The sequence below is a fragment of the Mustelus asterias genome, chromosome X (genome assembly GCF_964213995.1).
Source record: "Mustelus asterias chromosome X, sMusAst1.hap1.1, whole genome shotgun sequence".
In the NCBI taxonomy this organism is placed as follows: domain Eukaryota; kingdom Metazoa; phylum Chordata; class Chondrichthyes; order Carcharhiniformes; family Triakidae; genus Mustelus; species Mustelus asterias.
Window position 1 is genome coordinate 17,982,491 of NC_135834.1, and position 11,636 is coordinate 17,994,126.

General features: G+C 48.0%; 1 pseudogene; it reads left to right on the forward strand.

Annotated features, from left to right (window-relative positions):
- The first annotated feature begins 1,541 nt into the window (after positions 1 to 1,541).
- Positions 1,542 to 5,526, forward strand: LOC144481869 (uncharacterized; annotated as a pseudogene).
- The last annotated feature ends 6,110 nt before the right edge of the window (positions 5,527 to 11,636 follow it).

Genomic DNA, 11,636 nt, shown 5'->3' on the forward strand with positions numbered 1-11,636 from the left:
AACAGAATACTGGAAAGTATACAACTGCCCCAACTGACACAGCGCAATAAACGATGGAAATCAAGAAATACATCTTTTCAGCCTTTAACGTCCAGGCTCCCCAGCGGCGTACATGGGGAATTCTCTAACTTTGGGTTATTTCAGTTTTACCCTCATCGTTACTCAGAAAGGGTTAGAATTGCAGCTTCACAGTCATGTTTTTCTAAAGGGAAACCGCGATGATCATGACACATGCCCACATACTCGACATCCAAGGAGGCCCACTCAAACCCTCCTTCAACTAAGCATTCTACCCCAAATATAATTCGAAAACTGCACCACCCACCTGCACGGGATTCCATACCGCCCTCCACGCTTGAAAGTCGCCTCCACAGACCATCGTATCCCGGGCATGTAATTCCTCCCTGTAACATTCAGCAGTGGATAGCCTCTCCGTACCAACCCATTACCTACTCTTGAACTGCAAGGAGCTAGTCTCACCAACCTTGCTGTCTCAGGTCGGGTGAGGCACAAAAGAGGAAGAGCGCCCCCGACTCCAGGAGTGAAGTGCAAATGAACGGGTGACACTCCCCCTTTTGCTGATCGTCGCTGCCACAAAGTAGTTGCGTTTCAGGTCATATTGACAGGGAGAAGATAAGTCTCCAGGGTAAGATAATGGGACGGGACTTTGGCACCTGCACATGGAGGGAGGCGAACATCAATGGAGGTGGGGAAGTTGAACACTGGCGGGGCGAGCGACATCGTGGTCGTGTGGGTCGGACATTGGGATGGGGAGTCAGATGAGCGGCTGAGGGAGGGTTTAATGTGGCCTGGTCTGAGTGGGAGTTTTGGCAGAGGGGATCTTCGTATTATTTTGGTATTCAAGGTAATGGGGTCTGTAGAAACTCCACGGAGACAATAGTCCCTTCACCAAGTTACTTTATTTACACCATACATCTGTACGCAGCCAGCTCTCCAGTAGCTCCCTGCTGAATGCAGGCTGGGAGTCTGACGCACCTGCTTTAAATAGGGAGCATGAGACTCCCAGATTTAACCATCAATTAAAACTCCTCAGTTATCTCTTTTGCATACCAACCAAATAAACAAACTCAAATTAACTCAGGGAGACTCTTCAGGTCGTTCATACTCTCGTGAGCGAACCTCATTAGCCTGGCTGAAGTCAACACACGGCCTGACACCCTTAGCACAAAGGAAGCGATTCAACCCACCTTCTCTGTTCAGGTAAAAACAGCTGTTTAAGAACAATTCCACTGTCCAAAACTTGGACCGTACGTGTGCACGTCATTGCAATTATATACCCCATCCCAGCACCAAACAGCTCCAGCAGCCAGCAGCTCCATCAACAACCAACCCCAGCAACAACCAGCTCCAACAGAACCCAGCTTCAGCAGCAAACAGCTCCAGCAGCAACCAGCTCCAGCAGGAAACTGCAGCAACCAGCTCCAGCAGCAAACAGCTCCAACAGCAATCGGCTCCAGCAGCAAATAACAACAACCAGCTCCAACAACAACCAGTTCCAACAGCAACTACCTCCCGCAGCAATGGGCTCCACCAGCAAAAAGCACCAAACAGCTCCAGCAGCAACCAGCTCCAGCAGCAAAACGTTCCATCAACAACCAACTCCAGCAACGACAAGCTCCAGCAGAAACCAGCTCCAGCAACAACCTACTCCAGCAACCAACAACTCCTGCAGCAACCAGCTCCAGCAGCAAACAGCAGCAACCATCCCCAGTAGCAAACAGTATCAACCAGCTCCAGCAGGAACCAGCTCCAGCAACAACCAGCTCCAGCACCATCAAGCTCCAGCAAAAACCAGCTTCAGCAACATCCAGCTCCAGCAGCAACCAGCTCCAGCAGCAAACAACATCAACCAGCTCCTGCAGCAAACAGCAGCAACGATCTCCAGCAGCAGCCAGCTCCAGCAGCAACGAGCTGAAGCAGCAACCAGCTCCAGCAGCCAACAACTCCAGCAGCAACCCGCTCCAGCAGGAACTAACTCCAGCAGCAACCAGCTCCAGCAACAAACAGCAGCAAGCAGCTCCAGCACCAAGCAGCAGCAAACAGCTCCAGCAGCAACCAGCTCCAGCTGCAAGGAGCTTCAGCAGCAAACAGCTCCAGCAGCAACCACCTCCAGCAGCAAACAACTCAGCAGCAACCAGCTCAAGCAGCAACCAGCTCCAGCAGTAATCAGCTCCAGCAACAACAAGTGCCCCTAGCAACAAGCTCCAGCAGCAAGCAGCATCGCAGCAAAATAGTAGGAAGCAGCTCCAACAGCAAACAGCAGCAACCAGCTCCAGCAGCAATCAGCTCCAGCAGAAAACAGCATCAGCCAACTCCACCGGAAAAAGGAGCAACCAGCTCCAGAAGCAACCAGCTCCCCCCAGCTCAGGCAGCAACCAGCTCCAGCGGCAACGAGCTCCAGCAGCACAAGCAACACGCTCCAGCAGCAACCAGCTCCAGCGGCAAACAGCAGCAACCAGGTCCAGCAGCAAGAAGCAGCAAGCAGCTCCAGCTGCAACCACCTCAAACGGCAACCAGCTCCTGCAGCTACCAGCACCAGCAGTAAACAGCAGCAACCAGCTTCAGCAGCAACCAGCTCCAGCAGTAAACAGCAGCAAACAGCTCCAGCAGCAACCAGCATCAGCATCAAACAGCAGCAACCACCTCCAGTAGCAAACAGCTCCAGTAGCAAACAGCAGAAAACAGCAGCATGCAACTCCAGCAACAAACAGCAGCAACCAGCTCCACCAGCAACACGCTCCAGCAGCAACCAGCTCCAGCGGCAAACAGCAGCAACCAGGTCCAGCAGCAAAAAGCAGCAAGCATCTCCAGCTGCAACCACCTCCAACAGCAACCATCTCCAGCAGCAACCAGCCCCTGCAGCTACCAGCTCCAGGAGTAAACAGCAGCAACCAGCTCCAGCAGCAACCAGCTTCAGCAGCAAACAGCAGCAACCAGCTCCAGCAGCAACCAGCTTCAGCAGCAAACAGCAGCAACCAGCTGCAGCAGCAACCAGCTTCAGCAGCAAACAGCAGCAACCAGCTCCAGCAGCAACCAGCTTCAGCAGCAAACAGCAGAAAACAGCAGCAAACACCCCCAGCAACAAACAGCGGCAACCAGCTCCAGCAGCAAACAGCAGCAACCGGCTCCAGCAGCAACCAGCTCCAGCAGCAACCAGCTCCAGCAGCAAACAGCAGCAACCACCTCCAGCAGCAACGAGCTCCAACAGCAACATGCTCCACCAGCAATAAGCACCAACGAGCTCCAGCAGCAACGGGCTCCAACAGCAACGGGCTCCAGCAGCAACGAGCTCCACCAGCAAAAAGCACCAACTAGCTCCAGCAGCAAACAGCAGCAACCATCTCCAGCAGCAACCAGCTCCAGCAGGAAAAAGCAGCAAACAGCTCCAGCAGCAAAAAGCAACAGTCAGCTCCAAGAGCAACTAACTCCAACAGCAACCAGCTCCAATAGCAACCAGCTCCAGCAGCAACCAGCTCCAGCAGGAAAAAGCAGCAATCAGCTCCAGCAGCAAAAAACAACAATCAGCTCGAAGAACAACCAGCTCCAGCAGCAACCAGCTCCAGCAGCAACCAGCTCCAACAGCAACCAGCCCCAACAGCAACCAGAGCCAGCAGCAACTAGCTCCAACAGCAACCAGATCCAACAGCAAACAGCTCCAACAGCAACCAGCTCCAGCAGCAACCAGCTCCCACAGCAACCAGCCGCAACAGCAACCAGATCCAACAGCAACTAGCTCCAACAGCAACCAGCTCCAACAGCAACCAGCCCCAACAGCAACCAGCCCCCACAGCAACCAGCTCCAACAGCAGCTAGCTCCAGCAGCAACCAGCTCCCGTAACATCCAGCTCCAACAGCAAACAGCAGCAACCAGCTCCAGCAGCAAACAGCAGCAACCAGCTCCAACAGCAAACTGCAGCAAAAACCTCCAGCAGCAAACAGCAACAACAAGCTGCAGCAGCAACCAGCAGCAAAAAACACCAGCAGCAAACAGCAGCCAGAAGCCCAAGCAGCAACCAGCTCCTGCAGCAAACAGCAGCAACCAGCACCAGCAGGAAAAAGCAGCAACCAGCTCCAGAAGCAAAAAACTGCAAACTGCTCCAGCAGCAAAAAGCAACAAACAGCTCTAAGAGCAACCAATTCCAGCAATAACCAGCTCCAGCAGAAAACAGCAGCAACCAGTTCCAGCAGCAACCAGCTCCAGCAGAAAACTGCAGCAACCAGCTCCAGCAGCATCCAGCTCCAGCAGCAAACAGCTCCAGCAGCAAACAGCAAAAAACAGCAGCAAACAAATCCAGCAACAAACAGCGGCAACCAGCTCCAGCAGCAAACAGCAGCAACCACCTCCAGCAGCATTGAGCTCCAACAGCAACATGCTCCACCAGCAATAAGCACCAACGAGCTCCAGCACCAACGAGCTCCAGCAGCAACGGGCTCCAACAGCAACGAGCTCCACCAGCAAAAAGCACCAACTAGCTCCAGCAGCAAACAGCAGCAACCATCTCCAGCAGCAACCAGCTCCAGCAGGAAAAAGGAGCAACCAACTCCAGCAACAACCAGCTCCAGCAGAAAACAGCAGCAACCAGTTCCAGCAGCAACTAGCTCCAGCAGAAAACTGTAGCAACCAGCCCCAGCAGCAACCAGCTCTAGCAGGAAGCAGCAGCAACCATCTCCAACAGCAACAATCTCTAGCGTGAAAAAGAGGCAATCAGCTCCAGTAGAAAACAACAGCAACCAGCTCCAGCAACCATCAGCTTCAGCAGCAAGCAGCTGAGCAGCAAACAGCAGCAAGAAGCTCCAACAGCAAACAGCAGCAACCAGCAACCAGCCCCAACAGCAACCACTCCCGCAGCAACAAGCTCCAGCAGCAACCAGCTAGCACAGCAGTAAACAGCAGTTAACTCCACCAGCAAACAGCTCCACCAGCAAAAAGCACCAATCAGCTCCAGCAGCAAAGAGCAGCAACCAGCTCCAGAAGAAACCATCTCCAGCAGCAAACAGCTGCAACCAGCTCCAGAAGTAACCAGGTCCAGCAGAAAACAGCAGCAACCAACTCCAACAGCAACCATCCCCAGCAGCAAACAGCAGCAACCAGCACCAGCATCAACCAGCTTCAGCAGCAAACAGCAGCAACCAGCTCCAGCAGCAAACAGCTCCAGTAGCAAACAGCAGAAAACAGTAGCAAATAACTCCAGCAACAAACAGCAGCAACCAGCTCCAGCAGCAAACAACAACAACCAGCTCCAACAGCAACCAGCTCAAACAGCAACGGGCTCCCGCAGCAATGAGCTCCAGCAGAAACCAACTCCATCAGCAATCAGCTCCATCAGAAACAACAGCAGCCAGCTCCAGCAGCAAACAGCAGCAACGAGCTCCAGCAACCACCTGCGCCAGCAGCAACCAGCTCCAGCAACCAGCAGCCCCACCACCAAGCAGCTTAGCAGCAAAAAGCAGAAACCAGCTTCAGCAGCAACCAACTCCAGCAGCAACCAGTTCAAGCAGCAATGAGCTGCAGCAGCAACCAGCTCCAGCAGCAACAAGTTCCAGCAGCAGAAATCTCCAGCAGCAAGCAGCATAGCAGCAAAAAAGCAGGAAGCAGCTGCAACAGCATACAGCAGCAACCAGCTCCAGCAGCAATCAGCTCCAGCAGCAACCAGCTCCAGCAGAAAACAGCAGCAACCAGCTCCATCAGAAAACAGCATCAACCAGCTCCAACAGCAAACAGCAGCAACCAGCTCCAGCAGCAACCAGCTCCAGCAGCAACCAGCTCCAACATCAACGAGCTCCCGCAGCAATGAGCTCCAGCAGCAATTAGCTCCACCAGCAAAAAGAACCAACCAGGTCCAGCAGCAAACAGCTCCAACAACAACCAGCTCCAGCAGCAACCAGCTCCAGCAGAAAGCAGCAGCAACCAACTCCACCGGCAAAAAGGAGCAACCAGCTCCAGAAGCAACCAGCTCCCCCCAGCTCCAGCACCAACCAACTCCAGCAACAACCAGCTCCAGCAGCAACCAACTCCAGCAGAAACCAGCTCCAACATCAAGGAGCTCCTGCAGCAATGAGCTCCAGCAGCAACGAGCTCCACCAGTAAACAGCTCCACCAGCAACACGCTCCAGCAGCAACCAGCTCCAGCGGCAAACAGCAGCAACCAGGTCCAGCAGCAAAAAGCAGCAAGCGGCTCCAGCAGCAACCAGCTCGTGCAGCTACCAGCTCCAGCAGTAAACAGCGGCAACCAGCTCCAGCAGCAACCAGCACCAGCAGCAACCAGCGTCAGCAGCAAACAGCAGCAACCAGCTCCCGCAGCAAACAGCTCCAGTAGCAAACAGCAGAAAACAGCAGCAAACAACTCCAGCAGCAAACAACATCAACCAGCTCCAACAGCAACGCGCTCCCGCTGCAATGAGCTCCAGCAGCAACGAACTCCACCAGCAAAAACCACCAACCAGCTCCAGCAGCAAACAGCTCCAGCAACAACCAGCTCCAGCAGAAACCAGCTCCAGCAACAACCAGCTCCAGCAGAAACCAGCTCCAGCAACAACCAACTTCAGCAACAACCAGTTCCAGAAGAAACCAGCTCCAGCAGCAACCAGCTCCAGCAGAAACCAGCTCCAGCAACAACCAGCTCAAGCAGCAAACAGCAGCAACCAGCTCCAGCAGTGATCAACCACAGCAGCAAACAACTCCAGCAGCAACCAGCTCCATCAGCAATCATCTCCATCAGAAACAACAGCAGCCAGCTCCAGCAGCAAACAGCAGCAACCAGCTCCAGCAGCAACCATCACCAGCAGCAAACAGCAGCCAGAAGCTCAAGCAGCAACCAGCTCCTGCAGCAAACAGCAGCAACCAGCACCAGCAGGAAAAAGCAGCAACCAGACACTCACTGTGTGAGAAGGTTGCCCCTGTGGGCTCTTTTCTATCTCTCCCGTCTCGCATTAAACCCATGCATCCAACTCGAGACTTCCCGAACTTTGGGGAAAGGTGTTGATTATCGACTTTATTATTGCCCACCATCTGGTTCTCCTCCTTCACCTCCACCAGTTTATGTGATTACTTGAGACTTTTGGCTGCTGCATCTCAGAATGAGTAAACATCAGCGTTTTCAACTGAACCTGTGCCAACTTGAAAACGTCATGTTTGCAAGCATTTGTTTAATGGGAACAGCAGCACTCTACATGTATCTCACTGCCAATTATTTCTGTACTTCCCAGTGTATTCTCACATACTTGCGCATGTATTAATAACTCTTACAAGTGAGTTCGATTTTCCTCTGTAAAGTAACTCAGTAATTTATCCCTTTTGTTAACAACGTCCTCATTATCCAGTTTGATTTGAGAAATGTCAAATTCAGAGTAATCTGGATTCGTTTCTTCCCTCTGAGTTATATCCAGCAGAATATTCTCCTTCCACTTTCCTTCCCTATCAAAATACCCTTTAAGCATATTCACATGACACACTGCGAGTTTTCTTTCCATCTGGCGTTCGTACCAAATAATTCAACTCACTCAATGTCCATTCACTTTGATAAGAACCACTAAACATTGCTTCAAAAGGTTCATATACCACCAGCACTAAGACTTTATCTCCACCAGTAAAACTGAATTTTTGATTTCTTATCGGCTTCCTGTTTCATCACATGCTGTGCCACTTTTCAATGTTGTCTCGCCAATTCACCCGCTCGATTGAAACTTTCCCTAAAGTTTGACACATCGTCCATTAATGCAGTCTAAGAGCACTCACTCACCAATTTCTCCTCAATCGGTTCCAGTGGTCCTCTTGCCTCATGACTAAAAATCAATTCAAGTGGACTGAACTTTGTGAAGTCATTAGGTGCATCCCGAATTGGAAGGAGTACAAATCGAATTCCATTATCCCAATCTTCCGGATAGTCTTGGTAATAATCCGTCGACATTGTTTTTAAAGTCTGATGCCACCGCTCTAACTCTCCCTGCGATTCTGGATGGTACGCAATTCATTTAAATTGTTTTATTCCAAGGCTATTCATAACCCTGCGATTATGGATGTTATGCCGGTGATTTAAATCATTTTACTCCGAGGCTATCCATAACCTCTTGAACAACTTTGATGTAAGATTTGATTCTTGATCTGATTTTATTTATGTGGGTAGTCCCTATCAAGAAACACATCTAGTAATTTGCCTACAATCCGTTTAGCTGTAGTATTACGTATTGGTATGGCCTCTGGAATCCTAATAGACACATCCATATTAGTCAATAGCTATTGATTCCCACATTTTGTTTTAGGGTGGGGCCCTGCGCAATCAACTAAGAGCCTTGTGAATGGTTCCACAAATGCAGGAATGCCTATTAATGGTGCTGGTTTATCACCGCTTGACATTTCCCTTTCATTTGACATCTGTGACATGATCGACAAAATCGAATCACATCTTTATTTAGTCCAGGCCAAGAAAAATGCTTTTCTATTTTGCTTGAGTTTTCCGTATTCCTAAATGACCTCCTACCTCTTGTGCTACTCGCAACATGTCATTTACGTAGCATACCAACAATAGCACTTGATGAACTTCTGCCTACTTTTCATCCACCTGAATATGTATAGGTCTCCCGTTCCTCATGGGGAAATCACTTTTAAGGGAATAACGTTCCGGTCTACACTCAGAATCGTCTTCCTTTATGCTTTCTGATACAATTCTTTTATTTCTTTATCTCTCTGTTGTTACTGTGCCAACTTTCCCGAACTAAAAATATCCACCTCATAATTAATCAATTCTTGTTCTTTTCCAACCATCAAATCAAAAATCGTTTCTGACAATTGAATGTCTATTTTCTGACCTCCATACTTTGATTTCTCCTCTTGTCTTAACCTGTGATTTTGTGAACTCTGCAATCCGTTAAATTCCCAGGATATGTATCCTTCAACAACTCAGTTGTGTGATTATCCACTAGCTTTTCAACCGCAGAAGGCAGCGCTCCAACCTGTGATTCAGCTATATCATTACTCAAGATAAGCTGTATTCCTGGACAAGACAATTTCTCTATTACTCCAACTATAACTTCACCACTCTTCACTGGACTCCCCAAGTTCACCTTATATAATGGAACAGTACTCTTCTCACCCTGAACTCCACACATTACCACCCTTTCTGGCAATACTCCTTCCAATCTACATAACTACTCGATATTACCATCAGAAATTGACTTGTTCCGTATCTTTTAAAATTTTAACTTCTTTGCCGACTCGTCTTGGTACACATGAATAAACTTTACCCACACAAGTAAATTATTTAAATAGATCTGGGAACTTCTGATCAGTCAACTCCTGACCAGGCTGGACATTCTCTTCACCTCTTTCGCTTTCGCTTCAATTGGGCTTTCCTCTCCCACTTTAACAAATCCAACTGGCTAATCTTGTTTTACCACGTCAGTCTTCCCAGTGCTTCTCTTAAACCGCCAACCTTGCATGACCTAATTTATTGCAGTGAAAACAGCTGAGTTGTTTCATTTCCCTTGCACCCTCCTGTATTACCTTATTAAACTGAGGCACACTGCCTTTATCATCTCCCACAAGATCTCATTTACCTGCACTATCATGGATTTTTTTCTTTCCCATAGTTTCTTTCCCCCACAGGCTGAAACTGATGTCAGAAACCAAACTTTGATTTCGGAACTAATTCATAATCATCTACCATTTCTGCTGCGAACCTCGCAGTTCTCTCCCTCTGCTCTTCCACGTGAGTTCACTCTACTTCGGGAAGTGATTTTTGGAACTCCACCAAAATAATCATTTCTCTCAGATCTTCAAAATTCAGGCCTATTTTCAAAGCCCTATCCACTTATCAAAATTAATCTTCTTGATCCTTTCAAATTCTACGTACGTTTGACCAGTTTCTTTCATTAGATTTCTAAACCGTCGTCTGCAGCCTTCTGACACGAGCTCACATGCATCTAAGATTCTTTCACTTCATCGTACTTTCCAGATATTTCCTCTGACAATGATGCAAAGACCTCACAAGGCCTACCGACCAACTTTGTTTGAATCAGTGACACCCGCATTGTCTGTGCCGATTTCATTTATTTAGCCACTTTCTCAAATGGAATGACAACGTCTTCTACATCCTTCTCAGCAAACCTTGGCAACGCTTTGGCACGTTTAGATAGAACCCCACCAATTCTCTCTTTTTCCCTTTCCTCTCTCTCTCTTTATTTTTTATTTTCGCTGGGCCTATCCTTTCCTTTTCTGTTCCCTGATCTGAAATTCAAGCAGTCTGTTGACTGCCTTGTTGAAATTCAAAATGCTTTAATTCTTTTTCATGTTCTGATGTTATTGCGCCGTTAAGACGTTTTTATTTTAATCATGCTCACAACCTTAGCCTTTGGTGTGTTGAGAAAAAAAAACTGAGTGCTGGCCAGGTGACAAGGGTTGTTTTTATTTTCGTTTTGGCTGCAGTGTTAGAAGCATAGTTGAAAAAAGTCTCTTTCTCTGCTTTTTCTGAAGTTTTACCAGTTCACCGAAAGCACATCATGTTTGCCATCCTGCAGTAAGGAATCTGTGTTTTGGGGGAGTTGATGACTACAGGCTGTTCTGAGTTTTCAAGGTCATTTGAAATCAGCATTCAACGTCAGGAACTGGTTTCCAGTATCAACTGAGCTTTCGCCTGTGCACTGATAAATCTGTTTAAAGGTTTTTTTTTGCTATGGGTTTTGATTTTAATTAGTGCATTTCAGAGATATTCATTAAGACTTACACGTTATAGTGGTTGTTGTGTTTCGTGTTTGTAATTGAGAAAAGTTCTTGGTAATTTTCTTACTATATTCTTAAATAAACGTTTAAAAATAAAAACACGCTGGTCGGTCACGTAAATTATTCCTGAAGCGAAACATCTCATGCTTAGCCGAGCCAAATTCAACATCAAAAACTTGTTGCAGGCGAGCTTCATAAAGCACAAGCTGTGTCTGACCTGAACCCTAACAATTGGGGTTTCACCGGGAATAAAATCTGTATGTCTTGAATGATTTGAGATTATTGAACTCAAAGTTGACCATATTAGTGTTTTCTTTTCAGGAGTTCTGTTCAGGCTTAAACAGGGAGTACCTTGTGGAATAATGGCTCTTTCAGAGGTCAAGAAGTTCCTGGGGTAGAGGGAGTCGTGCAAGTTGGTTTGCAAAAGTTGACTCAAGCAATGCTTTGGAATTGGCAAAAACATTGCAGTTTGCATTCCTGACAATGTCTGGAAAGGGAAGATAATTGTTATTGATAGCATTCCATTTATGATTTCCACAAACACAGGGAGAATCAATGGGAATTGCTAGAATTCAATTACAAATTAAACAGCTTGATCATGAAAAAGAAATAAAGCAGCTTGAATTGAAATGAAGGGAAGATAAAGAGAATATCGGAACAATAAAATAAACGGAAGGGAGGACAAGGCTGCAGAAAAAGCTAAAGAAAGGGAGGAACAGCAGACAAAGGAAATTCGACTGCTTGAATTGCAGACAAGGGAAAATGGAAGGGAAAGGATAGCCCTGGAAGAGGAAAAATAAAAAGGGAACGAATTAGAATTGCAGGAACTGGAAAGACAAATTGAACTTGAAATGTTAGAAGTGCAAATGAATAAAACTGCAAGGTTCGCAGCAGAAATGAC